Source organism: Dermacentor albipictus, chromosome 1 (genome assembly GCF_038994185.2).
Source record: "Dermacentor albipictus isolate Rhodes 1998 colony chromosome 1, USDA_Dalb.pri_finalv2, whole genome shotgun sequence".
Lineage (NCBI taxonomy): Eukaryota > Metazoa > Arthropoda > Arachnida > Ixodida > Ixodidae > Dermacentor > Dermacentor albipictus.
In genome coordinates, this window is record NC_091821.1 from 85,342,267 (window position 1) to 85,365,325 (window position 23,059).

General features: G+C 44.8%; 1 protein-coding gene across 4 annotated transcripts in view; it reads left to right on the forward strand.

Moving 5' to 3' along the window:
* The window catches only part of LOC135896226 (neurogenin-3-like), a 181,285-nt gene that overhangs the window by 56,310 nt on the left and 101,916 nt on the right, over positions 1-23,059 (forward strand). For 2 of the 4 annotated variants that reach the window (XM_070532868.1, XM_070532886.1), the window contains exon 1: positions 322-446. The exons of the other annotated variants lie outside the window; for them this stretch is intronic. The gene's annotated coding sequence lies outside the window, so the exon portion shown is untranslated. Of the gene's footprint in view, positions 1-321; positions 447-23,059 lie in introns of those variants that run through there. 4 annotated transcript variants of the gene reach the window in all.

Consider the following 23,059-nt stretch of genomic DNA (forward strand, 5'->3'; position numbering starts at 1 on the left):
CGAGTGCCACGTCTTACGGAGCTTCGTAGCTGCACGCCTTTAATCCCTTCTCGCATGTAACAAAGGGTGAAGAGGGAGACGAAGTGGGACTCCTCCATCGTGTCTTCGGTGCTCGGACGGGGCGCCACGTTGTACCGGAATCAAAATAAACACGCCCTCGTTCGCCTTTCTTGCCACAAGAAAGCCCGGGCGGGTGCAGCACGCACTGCGTCAAGCTCAGGCATGGCTTGGCCTGAGTGCTGTGCGTAGGCTACGATGACATCAGCCGGTATAGCTGCGCGTACGCTAACTAGCGCTGTGTGAAATAATGCGTTGGCCAGACCGATGGAGACAGGAACCGCATTGTTGTTAGTAGGTCCGCTGTGTTCTAGACGGTACTCGAAGAAAGCACAGGAAACAGATGAGGCAGACGATGGGAATGGAAGCACGAAATTATTGACACTGTGGTGAGTTGTTCCTGGTGCTGCATCTCGACAGATTTTCACGAAACACTTCAAGAAAAACGAGTGAGGTGTGGACGCTGCTGTACGGTTTTGTGCAAGTATACAGTCACTAGAACTATTTATGCGTCCAAGGCTAGGAAACATTCGGTATCAGAACTGCCACATTGTTTATTCCCATGAAGTTGCGTAAACTGTCATAGGAAACATGAGCAGCATCCACTAGCAGTGCGATTAAGATGGTATTGAGTGTAAGAATTACTCGTGGCTACGGGACATGTACAAAGTATAAAGCATGATGATGGAACCAAGGCCTATCATGGGGTAATTACATATTTATTACTTAGCATTCGTCGACACAACCGTAATATTACAGTACAACAATGACCTTCAATTAAGGTACAAAGGTCAGCGGTACTTCTTTGACGCAGCAGAGCTTTCGTGTCACTATTCCTATGTTATGTTTCCTTTCATTAGCCTATGCTATTTCAGTCAAGCACATCCTAAATCTGCTTACAAGGCTTTCCTCATATACGCCTAATTTTGTTGCGAAGTTATTACTGAATTTTGCGAACACTGCTATGAGTGACACTTGTCAAATTTCTTGATCGCATGCTGGCTAGAAATATGTGATGATGGTCGTATATCGTGGCATTCACTTCGACCATGTAGACATGGGTGTTCGGGATTAAACTTTTCCTACTGCTGTCCGAGACGCGCGCTCAGCTGCATTCACAGGAGAGTGCAATGGACAATCTCGCTGCTCGAACGCAGTTGCTTATTCATTGCTATGCGTTTATTCCTTGCTGGCGTTGATAAGCGTTCTTTTTTCATGCATTTTTTGTGCCAAGATTTAAAGCGACTAAAATATTCGCAAGAACCAGCGCACAATAAAGATATGACGCAGCGTAGATCTGGCATCTTCAATTGACGCTTATCATTTTGTGTTTCCCACGTATCATTTTATTTTTTTATACGGAGTGCAGAAAAAGTATTTTATCAACTGAAGTCCTTCGGGCCCATAACTGCCTTATACCGAGATTTTTCTTGATGTCTGTAACAAGCTTACAATTTATACTTCGTTGAAATTATTGCGTGGAATGCAAATAAGAAAATTGTTTTACAAATTATTTCAGTGCACAATTTTTATGGCACTGTACTTTGCGCACACCATTAGTTGGTTAACGTGAAATTCACAACATTAGAACGGGAATCGGCGCGCATGCTTCAGGACCGCACTCTTAGAAAGACGGACTCGGCGCGTTCCCCGAAGGGAGAGAAAACCGCAGTGTTCTTTCTCCAACTGTGAGGTGTTTGGACTGCCGCCTCCGAAAACGCGAACACGATCCTCAACACCACGTCGACTCAATAAACCCGTCGCCGGTGGTCCAGCGACCACCCGCGGGCTTTCGGAAAGGCGACACCCGTCAGCTTGGCGGATGATTCATGAGTCTCTCTCGCACGCTGAGCTCCTGTCGTGTGGCAAAACGTTGTTCACGCGACAACCCGTTTTGCTCGCGACCGAGGTGCGAAGCGCGCCCACGACGCTGTTCCTGGACAGTTTACAAATCGTCCTTTCATCCATTCTAATTCTTTCTTTCGTGCTTGCTGTTTTTTGAATCGCGGGAAAAAGGAAGATGGGTTAGAACTCAGCCAAGCTTCTTTTGCCGAAGCTAAGAAAGAAATAAAGTGAATTGGGGGAGGGAGGGGCGAGGGGGGATGAAAAGAAGGGCTTCAGTGAGCAAAGCGCACGGAACAGCACCCGAGGTTCACGAGCCGGAACGCCCGCGACGGCGTCACTTGAACCACGTTCTTCAGCGACGCTGCGAACTTGAGTGTACTGACGAACTCCCCGAGCCGGGAGAGGGCGCGTTCTGCGGTGTCCTTTCGGTCATGCTTAATTTCCGACGCCGCTTCGAAACAGCGTGTAGTTTGGGCGGAATGCTGACCGGACCGGCGGTGCCAGTTTGAATGAAGGAGCGCTCTGTTTGACAGTAAAGCTAACAAACCCGGAAACATGACCGAGGACATGGAAGAATTAGCACTCTCTGGCAAGCTTGAAACACTGGAAAACAAAACGATAGACGAAGGAAAGGGTGGGTTGAGAAAGCCGGGTAAATGTTAACAGAGGAAAAGGAAGTTAGGACGTGAGCCAAGTTCTCAGTACCTATACGACACGCACATTCATCTTAAGATATCGTGGCATCAAATTAATGCCAACAAAAGCACGTAGTGTTGGCGTTATGATCGAAAGCTTTCGGACGCGCTGAGTGGCTAAATCGACAAATCCCATTTTCGTGTGTTATCGTATATCGTGTCATTCTCGCCGTTTACATAAAAATTTTGGCTTCCATCCCACTACTCCAAAGTCTACATTGTATTCGTTTCACATCGTGTGCCCATTGAATTTCTTCGTGGCTGCTTCCTTTATTTATTTATTATTTATTGCGAATTTACAGCAAACGCCATATGTTGGCTCAGCACATGGGGTCAAAGTTCACAACCTGGATGACAGCATTCTACCAGCTTCCGCTTATTGCTCGTCATCTTTATATCGAGGTTCATTTTTGTTTCTTTGTGCTCAGCTTCATTCTGTGCATGTCCAAAATAAAATTGAATCACTCACGGAAAAGTGTGACTATGTGATGTCGGCGCCAAAAGTGTTGACGCTCGCCTCCCTCAACAACTACTATTGCGCTAGCATGCTTCAACCACAAAGGCGCACGCCCCATGCGACCTTACAATAGCGCCCTCACAAAGTTATTGACAAGGGGCAAACCGAGAGTCGGGCACGCCATCAACGACAAAGCGCCGACATCTTGTGGCAAAGCACGTAGCCTTCCCACCCGTGGAACGCAGCGCAGATGTATACATGCGCGCAACTCTTCGCGTTCTGCATCCGCCAGGGTGCCTGATCCTGCAAGTGTCGGCGAGGAAAAATGAATCGAACCACGCCCCGCCGACGCAGTCGATCAGCTGCGCCTATGGTCCCGACGCACGTGGTCGCGTCGCGAACATGAACAGCCCCGAACTCACTTCAAGACTCCGGATGGAAACAAACCTTCCTCTAATTGGCGACTGGATGGATGGCCACTCGCATCGGCTTTCAATGCGGCTGAGGTCGCGAAGGAAGAAAGACGTCGTGGCAAATGCCCGGCAGTCATCAGTCAAACTCCTCTCGTCTCCACCTTTCCCATTTTCCCTCACACCCGAACCGCGTACGGTTGCCGCCTCCAGAATCTAACCCACCTTTCGTGCCGGGCTTTCCGCTACAGCGTCCGGCAGGAGGCAGCTGAGGGCACCCAAGAGCCGAACCCCCTGCTAGTACGAACGGCCTCGCTTGTCACATTCACGGCGCGGGACGTCAGTCACCCTTCGCCCGTCATGCATCGTAAAAGCGCGCTTCCACTGCGGTCACCTTTACTCTTTTTTTTTTTTTGCGGAAGTGATGTCGCACTTCAGTGCGTCGAAAACGAAGACTGCATCGGTCGCACCACGCAGGGGCACGCTTCTTCCGGCAGGCGCGGCTTCGGGTTCATTCTCGGCCCGAAGTACGCCTTGCGAGCGCGGGCAGGTCTCGACAAGCGTGACAATAGCGACATCGTTATAATTCGTGCATTCATCGACGTGCGCGATATCGTCATCCATCACCATTGCCCAATGTTCACGCCCTCTGTTCGTACAGCGGTGCATTCGTGGGCTGTAGGTCTGCTGGAGACGGATTCATCGCGAGAGAGAGAAAAGGAAAAAGAGCCACAGAAATGTAATCATGCTGTCGGTCGAGCAAAATAGTGCATGAACTCCGCATATACAACTGTGCCCACCTCTCACTTGCGCCTCACTGTGCTCCTTGCGATGAAGACGCATCATCCCTCCCTTATCCGCGATGACGTCTTTGCAGTGCGCTGAAAACGACTGACTTCTGAGCCTTCCTGTTGTGTCGTTGAAAAAAATTTACTGCTCGCGCATGGGATGCCGCTTACGCACGTAGCTGAAGCAGGATAAATGGAGGGAAGAGGAAATGATAACCTGACGATAAATAGTTTCTGGGATGGTTCACTTGGCTTCTCGCTCTTGGCGTAGGAAGTTCGTATCCACAAAGAGGCAGTTGCGATTGAAAGTTTCTTTAAATAAACAGGGCTATATGTATGTCATCTCACACAAACGCGCGATAAATGCGGTATTAGGGGGGTGGAAGGGTGAGATGCGGAAATAATACCGAGTTGACATTGTATTCGCCCTTTTCTATAAGCTGGCCGGCTTCGCTAAGAATATGTCGCGTATCACAATTCACTAGGATTTGTTCTTGCGAACACTACTAACGTAAGATATTTCTCAATCCGCGGGCCCAGTGTCTGTATTCTAAAGGAATTTCGTACTCTGGAACTGTTTTTAGAGCAGGTGCTAGCCATTTGTGATGTTGGGCATATTATTAGCAAAGGCAGCAGCCAATACAAAAGAGAACTGACGAAAGAAAACATTTGTGAATTCTGTTTCTCGGCGCGTATTCACAGCAAAGTCCGTAAGCAAAAACTGTTCGCAAGAGGAGATGCTAGCCAATTGTAATGGCGGACAAAATATTAGCGATACAGCTGGCCAAAGGCAAGCGCCTCTCTTGAACCAAAACCTTTGGGAATTCGGCCCTTCTTTGATAAATGCATTTCCTGACTGTCTGGCGTTTCGGAGCATGCGACGTAATAGTGTCTGGCTTGATAAGAAGATCATCCCCGCGGCGATGGCCATTTACAAAAAGCAGTTACGTAAGGAAACTTTCGATGATGATGGGCATGCATTCTAACAAACTTACTCATGTCTGGGAATGTGACGTGTCTATAAATGCTGATTACCGTAAAATTATGGTAAGGGTTAGTGGCAATATGTATATATATACACAACCAACCGTCCTGTGGTAGTCACATAAATTCAAGAACGGAGAATGCATTATAACCATACGGCTTTTTAGGCTCTGTGGACGAATAAAAGCCATGAATCAGTGGTCGAATTCACAATGATTTCTGTTCGTAAAAGGTGTTTGCTACTGCCCGGCCGCCTTCGCTAATTTATATCCACGATTACGATGGGCTGAGAGCTGCTCGACTGATCGTAGAAGAACCAATTCGTCGTGAGTTAACATATATAAGGAAACAGAGTTTCGCTGCATGAAACCAATCCAGAAACAATGCAGCTTTGATATTTGAAACTGCGTAATACCAATCAAACTGGCATTAAAAGCAAAATAGTGGCGTGTTAAGCGTTGAATCTTAGTTAGCTCTCAGTTAGACCTTTCGGCGCCAAGCCATGCCTGACATCCTCATGGCGTGAGCAAAGAAAGTAATTGCTTTGCGGGGGTCGGGGAAGTGCGGCGCTGGAGGCACGTGCAACGCGCCCATGCGCTCTCGCTCGCCGCACGTGTAACATTGAATCCGACAGGGAACGCCAGTTGCCTGTTTTGATAACACAATAAAAAAAATTTTTTTTGGCGCACTCCCCCTCACAGCACTCAAGATTCATGACATCCAGTAAAGCTTTGACTGATATTTGCTCGGCTTGTAATTCAATGCACTACGCAAGAAACAATACGAAGACAGGCCCATTATCGAGAGTGAAGACATTCACCACGTGAACGATGTAGGTGGCATTTGAGGTTTCAGCGTAGCGTTTGCTAGCCTGAAATTCTGGCGATGGGCCTGCTTGACGCACTTGATATTTTAAGTTCATAGAGACAGCATCTTTATTTATTTATTTATTTATTTATTTATTTATTTATTTATTTATTTATTTATTTATTTATTTATTTGCCTGTTGACATCTTGCTTTCAGTGGGATGTTAGTTTGACGGTATAGTCGGGGTAGTCACTTAGCTTATAACCGGCAGAGACATTGTATCATAGTGTCAGTGGTATTACCGCAGCAGCTCCACGCAGCGCAGACGTGCACACATTTTTTTCCCATCTAGACCGCAATAGACGTCTGCACAAAACTTCACGCGGAGCCGATGATGCACCCTCGTCGCCAGGATCCTGGTGAGTGGATGCATCTATAGTGCGCCCAATCCCCACGCTGGATTAGCTGCAGGCACGTGCTGAAGCTTAGGCTGACTCGCACGCCCATTTAGATAGGATGCCGAGTGGGCCATGACCAGAGGTCTGGTCCTGTATCAGTCAGCTCTCCGGAGAAAATATGGACTTTATGGATTGATGATATCATTTCGAGTGGCCAGAAGGCTCAGTGCGACGCGACACACCACGCAACCCTCGGTGCCTGCACTGAACGAAATGACTAATTGGGAGTTCACTCGTGAAGCACATACACCGTGCAGGAAAAGATTTTAGTTTTTAGCGAATGTGCGCGGTTTCTCCGATAATTTTAGCAGGAATCGCTTAACAGTACAACATATATATAGCTTGAGGTACGGTGTACTCATTAGTTACGTAATAAAGCGCATAGAATGCACGTAACGGACATTAATATAGTCAAAAATGGCTATAAAGAATGAAAAGTTGCTATCGTGCATGCAAACACAGCAAAAAAAATAACGAAATAAATGAAACGAAAGTGGCCACAATATTTCAAGGGTAGTGCGGTGCATATAAAGACAAAAATCTGCTTTCTTGCTCACAATATTTCACTGCTTCGCACTGATTTCTTAAACAGAGTGACTGCACTCACATAGAAGTGCCGAGATACCGTAAATGCAAGCATACTTCAGTAGAATTCATAGTCAGGCAAGGTTATTGGGGTCTGTAAGGAAATCTGCAACTCCAGTAAGGGTAGCACAAATAACGATTGTAATACAGGTTGCATACGCGAAGACAGTGCCCTTTCTAAACTCGCCGCATTAAGAACTATATACGGGAAAAACATTGAGCACAAAGGCAAATGAATTTTCTATTTAATTCTACAATTATTTCCAGATGAGAATGAAGATGCGATGAACCTAATATTTTAATAAAGAAAAAAAAGAAACAAAAAGGAAATAAAGGTGAAATAAAAAATGGAAACTGACCCTTGCAACGTTTCACACCCGAACCCTCTCGAGTGAGGCTAGCTTAGCAGGACTCTTTGAGAAACTATCAGACATTGTTTGGGATATCATTAGCCTTAGCCAGATTATAAGAACTGGTAAGGCTTATACAGTGCTGACTAACGGTCATCTCCTCTGCTATAGAGGTATCTCAGATAAGAAGCAATACGGGGTAGGATTCCTAATCCATAAGGACATAGCGGGCAACATTGATGAATTCTACAGCATTAATGAGAGGGTAGCAGTGGTAATCAAACTTGATAAGAGGTACAGATTAAAGGTAGTACAAGCCTACGCTCCAACATCCAGCCATGATGATGATGATGAAGCAGATCAGTTTTATGAAGACCTTAAATTAGCGATGAGAAAAGTGTAAACTCAGTATACTGTAGTAATGAGCGACTTCAATGCAAAAGTGGGGAAAAGGCCGGCGGGTGAAGAAGCGATTCGCAACTACGGTGTCGATTCTAGGAACGCTAAAGGAGAGATGCTGATTCAATTCGCAGAAAAGAATAAGCTGCGAATAATCAACACTTTTATCAGGGAACATAGGAACAGAAAGTGGACCTGGAAAGGCCCTAATGGTGAAACAAGGAATGAAACTGATTTCATACTTTCTGCCGATCCCAGCATAGTGCAGCATGTTGAAGTGATGGATACAATAAAATGCAGGGATCATAGGTTAGTGAGGGCTAGGATTCACCTCAATTTGAACAGAGAAAGCGTAAAATTGGTCAAAAAAAACAGGTGAACTTAGAGGCAGTTAGGGTAAAAACAGACAAATTTAGGCTGGTACTTGCAAATAAATATGCAGCCTTAGAACAGAGAGATGATGATGATGACATAGAGGTAATGAATGAATCCGTAATGAGGCTGTCTTAAGATGCAGAAATTGAAGTGGGAGGCAAGGCACCAAGGCAACCGGTAGGCAAGCTCTCCCAAGCAAAAAAAGACCTCATAAAGAAACGACAAAGAATGAAAGTGTCCAACTCAAGAGATAAGGTAGAATTCGTGGAACTGTAAAAACTGATCACCAAAGCGAAAATAAGTGATATTCGAAATTATAACGTGAGAAAGACTGAAGAAGCGGTAAAAAATGGACGCAGCCTGAAATCAGTGAGAAGGAAACTTGGCATAGGACAAATCAAGATGTATGTACTGAAAGATAAGTAGGGTAATATCAGCAATCTCGCAGATATAATAAAAGCAGCGGAAGAATTTTATACTGACCTGTACAGTACTCGGAGGACCCGGGAATGCTCTATTCGAAACAATAATGAACAGTATACAGAAACTGTTCCTATAACTGGAGATGAGGTCAGAAGGGCCTTACAAGACATGAAATGGGGAAAAGCGACAGGAGAGGATAGAATAACAGTCGATTTAATCAAAGATGGAGGAGTCATAATGCTACGAAAACTGGCGGCTCTCTATATCAATTGTCTATCGACTGCAAGGGTCCCAGAAAACTGGAAGAAGGCAAACCTTATACTAATCCACAAAAAGGGAGACTAAAGAACTGAAAAATTATAGGCCCATTTCATTTCATTTCATTTCATTTCATTTATTTACTCTCAGGGCCGTTCGGCGTTACAGAGAGGAGTGGGTATACAAAAATGCAAATGGCTATACACGAATACATTTTTAGTAGGAAGGTTAATGAAGGTGATCGTATACCGCAGACTTGAAGACTTCGGGTACTGCGATGGACACGACGGAGGCAGGAAGGTGGTTCCAGTCCGCGCTTGTCTTCGGAACAAACGAATCAAAATAAAGATTAGTCCTGCAGCTTGGCACGCCAACATTGAACCGGTGGTCCATGCGGGATGAAAAGTAAGAAGGAGTAGTAAAGAGTGACTGCTTAAGAGTGTCAGAGGTGAAATATATTTTGTGAAAGAGGCATAATCGAGAAATACGACGGCGTAAGGGAAGGTCAGGAAGATCTAATGTTTTCTTCATTAGCGTTACACTGGCTGAACGAGAATAGTTAGAGAGTATAAAACGAACAGAACGATTTTGGATGGATTCGAGGGCTTGTATGAGTAATTTGGTGTGAGGATCTCAAACGGAAGAAGCATATTCTAGTTTCGGGGGCACAAGAGTATTATATAGAAGTAGTAGCTTACTCTCAGTATTATATAAAATATTTACCAATATAATATCCAATAGAACAAGGGCAACACTGGACTTTAGTCAACCAAGTAAACAGGCTGGCTTCAGGAAGGGATGCTCTACAATGGATCACATCCATGTCATTGATCAGGTTATCGAGAAATCCGCAGAGTACATTAAGTCTCTCTATATCGCTTTCATAGATTACGAAAAAGCATTCGATTCAGTAGAGATACCAGCAGTCATAGAGGCATTGCGTAATCAAAGAGTACAGACGGCTTACGTAAATACCCTGGAAAATATCTACAGATATTCCACAGCCACCTTAATTCTACACAAGCAAAGTAGAAAGATACCTATAAAGAAAGGGGTCAGACAAGGAGACACAATCTCTCCAATGCTATTCACTGCGTGCTTGGAAGAAGTATTCAAGCTATTAAACTGGGAAGGTTTAGGAGTAAGGATCAAGGGCGAATACCTCAGCAACCTTCGGTTTGCCGATGACATTGTTCTATTCAGCAACAGTGCGGACGAGTTAAAACAAATGATTGAGGACCTTAACAGGGAGAGTGCAAGAGTGGGGTTCAAGGTTAATATGCAGAAGACAAATAGAATGATACATAACCGGGCAAGGGGACAAGGGTTTAAGATCGGAAAGCAGCCTCTAGAGTTTGTGAAGGAGTAAGTTTTCCTAGGTCAACTAATGACCCTGACCCTGACCTAGGTCAACTAACCCTGACCATGAGAAGGAAATTTACAGAAGAATACGAGTGGGTTTGATCACATACGGCAGACATCGTGAGCTCCTGACTGGGAGCTTACCGTTATCATTGAAAAGGAAAGCATAGAATCAGTTTATTTTACCGGTGCTGACATATGGGCCAGAGACTTGGAGACTGACAAAGAAGCTTGAGAACAAGTTAAGGACCGGGCAAAGAGCGATGGAACAAAGAATGCTAGGCATAACTTTAAAAGACAGAAAAATAGCGGTTTGAATCAGAGAGCAAAAGGGTATAGACGATATTCTAATAGACATTAAGAGAAAAATTGGCGCTGGGCAGGTCATGTAATGCGCAGATTACATAACCATTGGACCATTAGGGTGACAGAATGGGTATCAAGAGAAGGGAAGCGCAGTAGAGGACGGCAGAAGACTAGGTAGTGCGACGAAATTAGGAAATTTGCGGGTGCTAGTTGGAATCGGTTGGCGCAGGACAGGGGTAATTGGAGACCGCAGGGAGAAGCCTTCGTCCTGCAGTACATAAAATAAGCTGACGGTGATGATGAATAATCTCAGTGACCTTCCAACCTGTGAAGAAGGATGACCGGGGAAGCTGTGTATGTGGGCTCCTTAATGGCGAACTGCACTTCCGCCGCAGGTCGCCCCGGCATTGCACTGACGTCGGCGTCGGCCCACGTATGGGGAGTGCTTAACGCCTACTTCACCTCCGCCACATGGGGCCGGTGTTGTCTATCTTCGGGATCGGCCCATGCATGGGGAGCCCTTAACGTCTGCTTCACCTCCGCCGCGGGTCGGCCCGGCATTGCACTATCTCCGGAATGGGCCCACGTATGGGGAGTTTTTTGCTTATCACGACACGAAAATTTCCTTTGACGGTAGAGGTATACAGCTTCGCTGTAGAAAGGAACTTATCACCAATGGTAGCTGAACCCACAACTTGCACACAACGCGTGCGGTGCTTTATCAGTCGAGCTACAGCATTTTCCGTCCACAATGTCCAAAATCTTCACGACACCCTGCGTTCACGTTCTTGGACATTTATAATCTGTAGGCCCGTAGGCCATTAATCTGTTGAATCTTGCTGTGTATGAGCGAGAATGGAGCGAATCAAGCGGCTCAGTTTCTAGTAACGACCATCTGAAGCTAACAGATAAAGAATCCAGGGCTTTAGGCGCATGGTACCAAAATTCAAGCCCGTAAATACCTCCTTTCAGTCTACATTAACGCTTTACTCGACACCAGTTATAACCGAAACGGGCTGGACAAGTGCCCCCGGTACTTTCCGAAAGCTGCACCCTCACCCTCCCTTCAATCGTCGGGTGGCTATCTTGCGCCACCACACAGGATGATCAGCGGATTCTGTAGGATTGACGCTGCGTTGATGTAGGCGCCCGACGGGCTCCTGGAACAAGGCCCGAATGCTTCGCATGCTTTCTGTAATAAAGTTCATTGCTATTACACCTACTTGAACTCGCCTAAGTTGTATTGACGTGCGCCTATAGAATGACGTACGAAATGATAGCAAGCAAAAAGGCCTCCCTCTGAATTCGTCTGCGGCAGGATGCGAGGGAGCAAGGGTCATGTCTTTCAACAAAGTAAAGGTACACACTTCTTCTGCAATTCATTAAAGCTCGCTGGTTGAGGTGGCTTATACAGGGAACTAATGCAGGAAAAAAATATCACATAATAGTGGCCTTAAGTGCAGCTTGCCTGATAGCAAGCTGTGGCGTGACGTGCCCGGTGAGGATTCCCTGGTAGCTGGAGGCACGACTGTCAGCTGAGCCAATAAACTGCATCAGATAACGCCACAGCATCAAATCTTCAAAAATGAGTGCTACGCAGCAGTTCGCTTCACTTGGTAGCAGTATCTACTGCAACGCCGAGCGCTTGTCTGCCTTATTGCTGCAGATTCCCTGCTTCAGAAGTTGCAAGTTGTGCTCACACCAGTGCACCATACACGTGTGCGCGTGTCGGGACGGGCACGGTGAGGATTCTCTGGTACCTGCAGGCACGACTGTCAGCTGAGCCAATAAATGACAATTTCACAGCCTCAAAGCTTCAAAAATGAGTCCATCACTGCAGTTCACTCCACTTGGCAGCACTAACGACGTATCTACTGCAACGCTGAGCGCTTGCCTGCCATTTCACTACAGGTCAGTAGTGTATTCAACTGATTACTACTATTCCCCAACACCTGGTACGTACCCGGTGTTGGGTTCTTTTAATCTTTCCGTCCCCTTTTCCCTTTACCCAGTGTAGGGTAGCCAACCGGGCTCACTCCTGGTTAACCTCCCTACCTTTCCTTTATCATTTGCTCTGTCTCTCTCTACTACTATTCCATACAGTTCACCGTCACTGCTGCCATGCATTGTTTTCTGCGTTCGTGTACTTCTCTTCTTCATGTAGCTGACTGTGTCTGTTGACAGAGCATGACCAAGGAAATGGCTAAACTGAAAGACCAAGTAAAAGCTGAACTTCTTCAGCTAAAGCAAGAGTTTAATAGAAAGGGACTGGTGCACTGAGGTCCGACAACTGAAGGTAAAAAACAAGAATTCTATTTAGAGCAACGAGTTTCGTCACGCCTCAGTTGAAGAACTGAAGGTAAAATTGAGAATTAAAGAATCTGCAAGACATAAACTAGAAAATGAAAATAAAGTGCCTCAAGGATAATGACACGCCTTCGAATGCAGATCCCGAGAACTTGAAGAGAGGTTTGTGCGCTCGGAACAGTACTCAAGAAACAAGAATCTTGAGAACAATGCGCTCTTAGGCCTGACGATGAAAGTGGTGTGCTCAACTTTGTTAAAAAAATTGGGGGAACGCATCAAAGAAAAAATGATAGAGTCTGATATTGAAATATGTCATCGCGTTGCAATTCGAGACCCAGAAAAATTGAACATCATTGTACAGTTTGTCCTGGATTAAACTTGACGCTGCGTTGAACAAATCAAGGAAAACACGCCTTTCCACGAAGACATTGGTATTGATAACTCTTGGAAGATATATCCGAACGAGCACCTGTGCCCTACGCTCAAGCGACTGTTTGGAATGGCTATCAGTAGAGAACGTGATCATGGATGGAAATCCGTCCGGTTGTACAATGTCAAAGTTTTCGCGAGACAGTCTGACGAAACACCTGTCATAGGAATAGAGCATGACGAAGATCTTTTCAAGATATGCTGGATGCTGCGTTAGATTCTGCAGCTGCTGTTTAAAATGCAATACCTTGATTTTCTCTTACCAAAAATGTTTATTCTGCCAGATATTACACATACCACTGTTTTGCGTTTCAATTCTCGTCCCATTGTTGGCAAAGGTGACAGCATTGCTTGTCTTCTCAATCAATTGTCTTTCTAGGTTGACGCCATAATGGTACCTGAAACTTGGTTTCAAATCAGCTACGATGCAGTTAAACTGGAAGCTTATAACCTCATTTTACATGAACCGTCAGAATAGCCGAGGAGCATAAATGATGCTGTTTTACGTGCCAAAACCACGATCTGGTTATGAGTCACGCCGTAGTGGGGGGCTCCGGATTAATTTTAACTTGAATTTGAGGGGATCTTTAATTAATTTTGAGGGGATCTTTGACGTGCACCGAATGCATGGGACACGGGCGTTTTTCCATTTGCCCCCATCGTAGTGCGGCCGCCGTGGCCGGGATTCGATCCCGCGACCTCGCGCTTAGCAGCGCAACGCCATAGCTACCACGGCGGGCAATAGGCAAGGAGATGGTGTCGCGCTTTGAGCTAAAAATAATTGACATTACGAAGTGATGCCACATAGTTTATTCATAAGTCATGACTACGAAATGTTAATTGTCAAGGACAGCCAAAGGGTACCGCCCTCCAAACGGCAGTATCGAAAGTTTTTTAACTTGTTTGGTCAGTTTTCGGAATTCTGCTTAGTTGAAAATGTTCATCGTTTTTGTGGAGGTGATTTCGACATAGATATTTTGTAGGACAAGAAGTCTGTACACGATATAAACGGTCTACTACTTGCATCTGTCTTACTAATTTGATTACTACACCAATCAGGGTTGCTCCTTCCACTTATCTGCCCCCAGCCTTGTCATTGCAAATAAAGAAACACCTGTATATACCATGGGTACAATTTCCTATGATATTAGTCATCATTGTCCAGTTTTTGTAGTGCATTCAATGAGTAACAATATCAAAAACAACACAATGAATTACTTACTTACCAACACACTTCTAATGACGCGCTAGATTTATTTAGTCAGGTTCTAATCACGCACGCTTGGAATTTTGTGTTAAGAAAAAAAGAAACGTAAGCGAAGTACAAAACGAGTTTCTTTAAGCTTTTGCGCGCATTTCCGCTCAGGCAGGTCAGGCGTTCAAAAAAAGATATGAAAACCGTGTTTCACGAGTGAGCACATCAAGCTGATAAAAAATAAAAACCGCCTTTATCGTGCGTTGCTACACTCGATATGGAATAAAATACTAATTCAAGCAAAAATAGATCACTATCATAGGGCGTTCTTTTAAAATCAACAAGAAGCGTCCGGATGCCGCGTGGAAGGTAATGGACAGCGTCTTAGGTCGTGAAACTAAAAGTAAGGTACCCAAATCGATTACTGATAATGATTGTGAAGTTAGCGATAAAACGTTGGCTGATCACTTTAATACTCATTTTGTGAACGCAGCCATAGTGCACAGCTATGACCCCCGAATTGCTTATTCACTTAAAAATAGTATTGCAAGAACTATATTTTTGGAACGAACTAATTCTATTTATGGAACGAACTGGTTCGCTGTACAGCTCTCATACCAATAAAAACCAAGCTACAATTTTATCATTGATTATTTACCTCACAATTTAATTATTGTAGTTTAGTATGGGACACCACAACACGAACGAATATGAATAAAATAATTACACTACAAAAGTCGCTCCTCCCGCACATTGCTAATATCAATTCCCGATTGACGACAATATCTTTTTCACTGAAATACCAAGTTCTGTGGGTAGATTTATATTTCAAATATCGTCTTTTCATCAGCATCGTCATCATTAGCCCATTTCATGTCCACTGCAGGACGAATGGATCTCCCTGCGATCTCAGATTACCCCTGTTCTACTATATCGTCTATACAGGCTTGCTCTATGACCCAATCCGCTCTCTTTCTGTCTCTTAACGTTACGCCTATCATTATTAGTTCCATCGCTCATTGCGCGTTCCTTAACGTGTTCTCAAGCTTCTTTGTCAGTCTCCAAGTTTCTACCCCATATGTCAACAGCGGTAAAATTCACTGATTGTACACCTTCCTTTTCAATGATAATGGTAAGCTTCCAGTCAGAAGCTGACAACGCCTCCCGTATGCGCTCCAACCCATTTTTATTCTTCTGTAAATTTCCTTCTTATGATAGGGGTTCCCTGTGAGTAATTGAGGTAAACGTACCCCTTCACAGACTTTAGAGGCCGACTGGCGATCCTGAACTCGTGTTCCCTTGCCTTGCTATTCATCATTATTTTTGTCTTCTGCATATTCATCTTCAACCCCACTCTTAAACTCTTTCTGTTAAGGTCATCAATAATTTATTGTAACTCGTCTCCAGTCTTGCTAAACAGAACAATGTCATCTGCAAACCGAAGGTTGCTGAGATATTCGCCGTAAATCCTTACTTCTAATCCTTCCCACTTTAATAGCTTGAATACTTCTTCCATGTACGCAGTGAATAGCATTGGAGAGGTTGTGTCACCTTGTCTGACTCCTTTCTTTATAGGTATCTTCCTACTTTTCTTGTGGAGAATTAAGGTAGCTGTGGAATATCTGTAGATATTTTCCAAGATATTTACGTAATGCCTCTATGACTGCTGGCATCTCTACTGAATCAAATGCGTTTTCGTAATCTATGAAATCAATATAGAGAGGCTGATTGTACTCTGCGGATTTCTCGACTGCATAATTAATGACATGGATGTGATCCACTGTAAAGCATCCCTTCCTGAAGTCAGCCTGTTCTCTTGGTTGACTAAAGTCAAGTGTTTCCCTTATTCCATTGGAAATTATCTTGAATATTTTATTTAATACTAGGAGTAAGCTAATGGTCCTATACTTTTTCAATTCTTTAACGTCTTCCTTTTTGTGGATTAGTATAATGTTTGCTTTCTTCCAGTTCTCTGGGACCTTTGAAGTCGATAGACAGTTTGTATAGAGATCCGCCAGTTTTAACGTGACAGCGTTAGGGAGCCCGTGTCGCAGAAAAAAAAATTCGAACCACCCATACCCAGGCTATCCATGTGACGCAAGGAATTTAGTGAACTAATTGAATTTCTCAAACTAAAGTACGTGGGAAAGTCGTAAACTACGACATACACACAACCTACAGACATGATAGCTCTTGGATTGTAATTTGAATATAAGAGAAAACATAATTCTGTTATGCGAAAACTCAAAGAAACCCCTTTTCCAGCGATTCTACAATTCACAGACCGGCCGTAGCGTCCGCCATTTGCGCACACCGGCGCGTGGGTGTCTCAGGGCCCGTTGAGTGGCCCACCCGGCTCCTTGCAATACCTCCAGATGGTGCTCGGCACCGCCACCTTGCAGCCCACGCAAGAGGCCGTGATACCACAAAGGCCGCCTTCTTGGATAGCGTTCGCGGCCGGCGTTTCCGGGTAAACATTACGGTACCATACGCTCCAATTGCCGGGAAGCGTGAGAAGCAGACGGGGATCTTTGAACGCTATCGCGTTCCACTTTTAAAGGCGAAGCTTAAGCGTGCCTTTTTCAAGCATTATGTCTCCTCCATCATTGATTAAATCGACTGTTATTCCATCCTCTCCTGCCGCTTTTCCCCGTTTCATCTCTTGCAAGGCCATCTAACCTCGTCGCTAATTATGGAAGTAGTATCTGCAACCTGTTTAATACTGCTTCGAATGAAGGTATCGTGGCTCCTATGGGTGCTGTACAGGTTAGAATAAAATTCTTCCGCTGTTGTTACTATAAGTTCGAGATTGCTGATGATATTACCCTGGTTATCTTTCAGTGCATACATCTTTCCCTGTGCTATGCCATGTTTCCTTCTTATTGATTTCATGCTGCGTCCATTTTTAACTGCTTTCTCAGTCTCTCACGTTATATTTTCGAATATCCCTTATTTTCTCCTTGTTGACTAGTTATCACACTTCCGTGAATTATATCTTATCTCTTGAGTTGGACGCTTTCATCCTTTGTGGTTTTTTTGTTAGGTCCTTTGTTACTTGGGAGAGCTTGCCTACTGGTTGCCTTGGTGCCTTACCTCCCACTTCAATTTCTGCCTCTGAAGCCAGCCTAGTTACGTTTTCATTCATTACCTCTATGTCATCTTCATCTCTCTGTTTTTTTTTTTTTACTGAAGGGAATGTTAGGAGAGGTTGGTGCCTTTATGGTGGCACCGGCTACTCCTTGTCACTTGGCAAACGAAACAAACTTGCGTAAAAAAGGGAGAATAACGACACAAAATATAACACTCAGTAGAGCACAGGATCAATAAAAAATATACAGTCCAACAGTACATGAGTCGCAAAGTTCTGTACATTAGTTCAGTCCACGTACGCATATATAAAGTTAGATGTTTTGAACAGCCAAAACACACAACACATGTAATACACTGCAAGTACAGAACAGAGTTATACATATTGCGTAAAAGTTGCGATCGCCACATAAACCAATTATGAACCACGAACAACGTTTATGTAACTCATTTAGTGTATTCTGATCATCCGATACTAAATATTTTTCCCAAAATGTTGGTGTCCTCTAAAAAACTTTTTCAGAGCAAGAAGTTCTCTTTTTTGAAGGCCCGCAGTTGGCCATGGGCCAAGTATCTTGTTTAGAGTGAATGGTCTTTTGTTTAATATAAACAAATTAGCTTGCAGTACCGTTCATTGTGTATCGTATTTCGTGCACTCGAGAAGAAGATGATGCACATCATCGTCTGGATGGCCACAAGAACATGTTCTAAGGCTGCATATTTGTTTGCGAGTAGCAGCCTGAACTGGTCTGCTTTTAACCTTAGTGCATCTAGGTTGGCCTGTTTCTTCCTGACCAATTCTACTCTTTCTCTCTTAACATTGAGGTGAATCCTAGACCTCACTAACCTATTATCACTGCACTTTACCCTACCTAACACTTCAACATCCTTCTCTATGCTGGGATCCGCAGAAAGTATGAAATCTATTTCATTTCTTGTTTCACCATTAGGGCTTTTCCAGGTCCACTTTCTGTTGCTACGCTTCGTGAAGAAGGTGTTCATTATTCTCAGCTTATTTTTTTCTGCGAATTCTACCAGCGTCTCTCCTCTAGCGTTTCTAGAATCGACGCCGTAGTTGCTAATTGCCCATTACTACTGTGTATACCGAGTTTGCACTTTTCTCATCGCTAATTCAACATCTTCATAAAACTGATCTACTTCATCATCATCATCATGGCTGGATGTTGGAGCGTAGGCTTGTACTACCTTTAATCTGTACCTCTTATCAAGTTTGATTACCACTGCTACCCTCTCATTAATGCTGTAGAATTCGTCAATGTTGCCCGCTATGTCCTTGTGGATTAGGAATCCTACCCCGTATTGCTTCTTATCTGAGAGACCTCTATAGCAGAGGATATGACCGTTAGTCAGCACTGTATAAGGCTCACCAGTTCTTCTAATCTCGCTAAGGCCAATGATATCCCAAACAATGTCTGATAGTTCGTCAAAGAGTCCTGCTAAGCCAGCCTCACTCGACAGAGTTGGGGAGTTAATAAAGGTTGCTAGGGTCAGTTTCCATTGGTCGCCTGTCTTGGTCCAGAGATTCTTGGCACCCTCTAATGCGTTGCAGGTCTGCCCGCCGCCTTGGTTAGGTGCTCCGCACCTGCAGGGTACTGAGCGCCATTGGTTGATCGAATTAGTCATTTGGGAGGGAGTGGCCGAATATTGCACCAGGATGGCCAATTCCTGTTCTGGTAAGGGAGTGTCTTCTATTGAAGCTTTGTGGGTCTTCCTAATTTGGTTGGATAATAAATTTTGGTACATCAGTAGCAACCCTGCAGCGCCATCAAATACCAGTAGAGCTCGGAAACCCTGGTCCTTGATCTGTACCACACTTTCGCACTGAATACAAATTGCAATTATTTAAATACGACTTGCCAAAAATGCTTAATAATTATGTTGCCACAAGTAATTTGCCTCCAAATAATTCAAGTTGTTTTCACGTATAGACATATATATTCATGTATAACGATGCTTATTGTATGACCACGTTTCAGATATGCTTTGAGGTCGCGTTCGTAGCAACTGCTACGACAACAACCACCCGTTCGGAGCAACTGCTACGAACGGGTGGATGTCTAATTTTTCCTTTATTAGATATGCTTTAAGGTTATCTGTTTCTGTATTGCATGTTATAGTGTCAAGAGGCTTTTACATGAAAGATGTAAAATTGATCATTTTTTAATCTTTGGTCGTTGTTTTAGTGCGTTTTGAGCTGCTTTGGTTTGTTTAGTGTTATGTACGTTACAAAGTACTAGCTGTTATCGCGCTGTCATGTACAACGCCTCCTGGGTCCAGTCGGCGTGTTTACAGCAAGTTTTAGACCATGAGGATGTTTCTAGCGTATATAATAGAAGAATAAATAAAGTTGAAATTGTTAATAGTTGTTCAAAGTACGATGCTACTTGAGGGGTTTTCTTTACACATAAAAAAAATGAAAGAAAACGCGCAGAGATGACAAGACATTACTGTCGCATCAAGCTTCCTGAGCTGACCGTATTAATCACCAAATCGCAAAACTGACCACAGAGTCGCCATAAATCACTTCTTTCTTACGCCCATAGATTAGCGGGCAGAACGGGCCCGAAATATGCACGACTGCAACAAGGTTATTGGCTGCTGCTGCTGCTCCTGCTGACATCATTTAGGCGTCGTACAATTTGATAATGATGGTCAATATCTTACGTGGAAGAAAAGCATGAAATGCTTCATGCTACATCACAAGCACGACTTTCGCCACAGAGGCCTTCCCTACAAGGAAGAACGGGGGAACGCGATGAACGTCGCGCAATTAATTGCTGCTTAGAAGGCAAGTTCCGCCGCGGCGCCCACTGTTTCGATTAAACTCGCGTGAAATGGTGGGGCCCTCCGCTCCTGCTTTGTGCGTTCGCACCTTTCTGCGGCGCCGTTTACAAGAACTGAACCCTTACCAAGTCGCCCAGCTGTCAGTTCTACTTAACGTTATATAGACTCTCTTGGCGCTTTCGGAGTACTGCTAGTCTCGTTTTCAACCAGCATTAAAGTTAAAGCTTGTCATTGTCGTTAATTTCACTTCGCCTGCCAAAAAGACGAACGACAAGCGTCAATGTGTTGCGACTGGTACTACACTTCGGAGGAACATTTATACTGGTAGGCGCTTGCGAAGGAAATCAATAAGGCGTTGGGAAATAAAACGCCGCCTTACCATTCGTGGGGTTTCATCTTGACCAGTCCCTTTTGTACTGCCTGAGTTTCCGGTCGCTGATGCGTGCGTGCTCGGAGCTACCGTAATAAGTGCAGTGCACAAAAGAACAAAGAAAAGAAAGGAGGGGGGCATCAATGAAGAATAGGAGCGAACGGTCACATCCTCCCTCGCACAGGGCCACAACGCCCCCGCACAATCGCTCCCTATACGTGGCCTCGCCACGTCGGCCATCTGTGACGCGAACCCGAGCGTCGTCTGTGCGTCTCTGTACACCGCCGACGATCTGCCACATAGACGAGGACGACGCGATATGGACCTGGTATACACAATGAAAGAACGCTCGACCGATTCGCGTAGCCTGCGCCAGATTTATGTGCTTGCCGTTCTCCCATGGTCATAGCGGCCATAATTGTGATTGTTTTGTGCCCACGTAGGGTCGCATGCGTGCACAATGCATACGCGAACCATGCGACTCAAAGGCGCCGGACGTTAAAGGACGTAGTGCAAACAGATATAAAATGAAATCCCTTTCCTCGCTTACGCGGCAAGAGCTTACAATTTCAGCATGCCGGAAGCGTCGTTCGCTACGAATTGAGCGAGACGAATAAAAATAAAGTGCTCAACAGCGCAGCGGAGATAGAAACCAGCCTTAAACTCACCGTTTCGTTCTGTTTCCTGAGCGTTATTTTTTTTTTTTGTCTGTGGCACCGTTTTTGACTTGATGAGGTATTCCGCGTCGCATAATGGTTCGAAGTTGCTAACGTTCGTGCCGGCAACTATTTTCGCTTTCTAATACCTCAAATACATATCACGAAATGCTTTGTTGCCCCTAACGCTGAATGTGGAGACATGGATTGCCTGTTTCCTTCCGAAGACAATCTGAGTACAATCTGAAGCAAGATTTCAGGGAGTGCGCCGCAATAGCTGTCCCGAGCTATTACGGCGCACACAAAGCCCTTTCAAGTTTGTTAAATTACTTTAAAAAAATGCCTCCCCCCCCCCCAACCCTCGACATGGTTCGTACAGTAGGAAGTTCACGAACGAGCTCACATGTACCGTGCATCTCATCGACTGATGTGATGAAATTAAACTAACTAAAAATCCAATAGTTGGGCATGACTTGGCGTGAAAAGACCAGGTTTGATATATCAAGCACGTAGTGGGCATTTCGATCTGCCGGACTGTAACGCAGTATATATTTTAATGGAGGCCAAGAATCTCACAAGTTGCTAAAAACTTAACACAGATGTTGCACGAAACCAGTGTAATTTCGAGGCTGCCTTATTTATGCTCTTTATTTTAAACATGAAAACATGCACGACATCAAACGAAGAAAGCAAAGTACGTCTACGAAGGGCAGTGTGGCCTACCGTACGTTAGCAAATAGAACGTTGGACATTGTAATGCAACAAAAGTCAATTTGGCCATAGGATAAAGGGTCCAACAGCCCCTATCATAAAAAAAGCACAAACAATGCGCACATTACCCCTATAAATCAGGTTATTCCCTTTTGCTTACACATATAGCTCCCGTATATTCTTTACCAAGGTTTCTACTTCTTCTTTATATTTCTTTCTTTATATATATATTTCTTGAACGTTGGTCAGCAGTGGTAGTAGGAATAGAAAACTGCTGCGGAGACGGATGGTGTTGGGTGCCGCGCCATAGATTACTCCCTCAAACAAGAGGTGTGTTTTGACCTTTGGGGAGTGGCAGTACGCGGCTTGAGTGTGCATGCGCATGTGCATGCGCGTGTGCGTGCATAGGTGTGTTCATGTGCGTATGTATACGTGCGTGTGTAAGTGCTTGTTTCGTGCACAGATTTTCCGGCTTCACTGCGTGCTTTTCATGCAGTTTGGTGCGCACGCGCTACTAATGCGCGCAACGAGAGACCGGGAGCCTTTGTGCGCGAGGGAAAGTCAAAGTGTGACAGAATTATTGCGCGGACGGTTATCCGAAGCGAGCACCTTCCCTTTCTCTTGTGCACTGCGAACAACATTGTGCAGGTTTCTGCAGTTGCGAAGCTTCACGAACCGGCTGTGATGCAAGAGACGCGAATTACACGCCGTCGTACGCGTTCAAATGGATTACGCTCGCTCCAGGACCACTTACACGTCCTGGCCTCAAAGACTGACTTGCGCTGACAGCACCGTCCAGGGCGCTGGTCAGCAGTCAAGGCCGCGCAGGTCTTTCCCCGACTCTAAATAAAGGAACAAAACCCCGGGAGGCGGGCCCCGCTGTCTGAATGACCCTCACTCCCCTTTTTCGCCCAATGCAATCCGGTGCGCGCGCACACA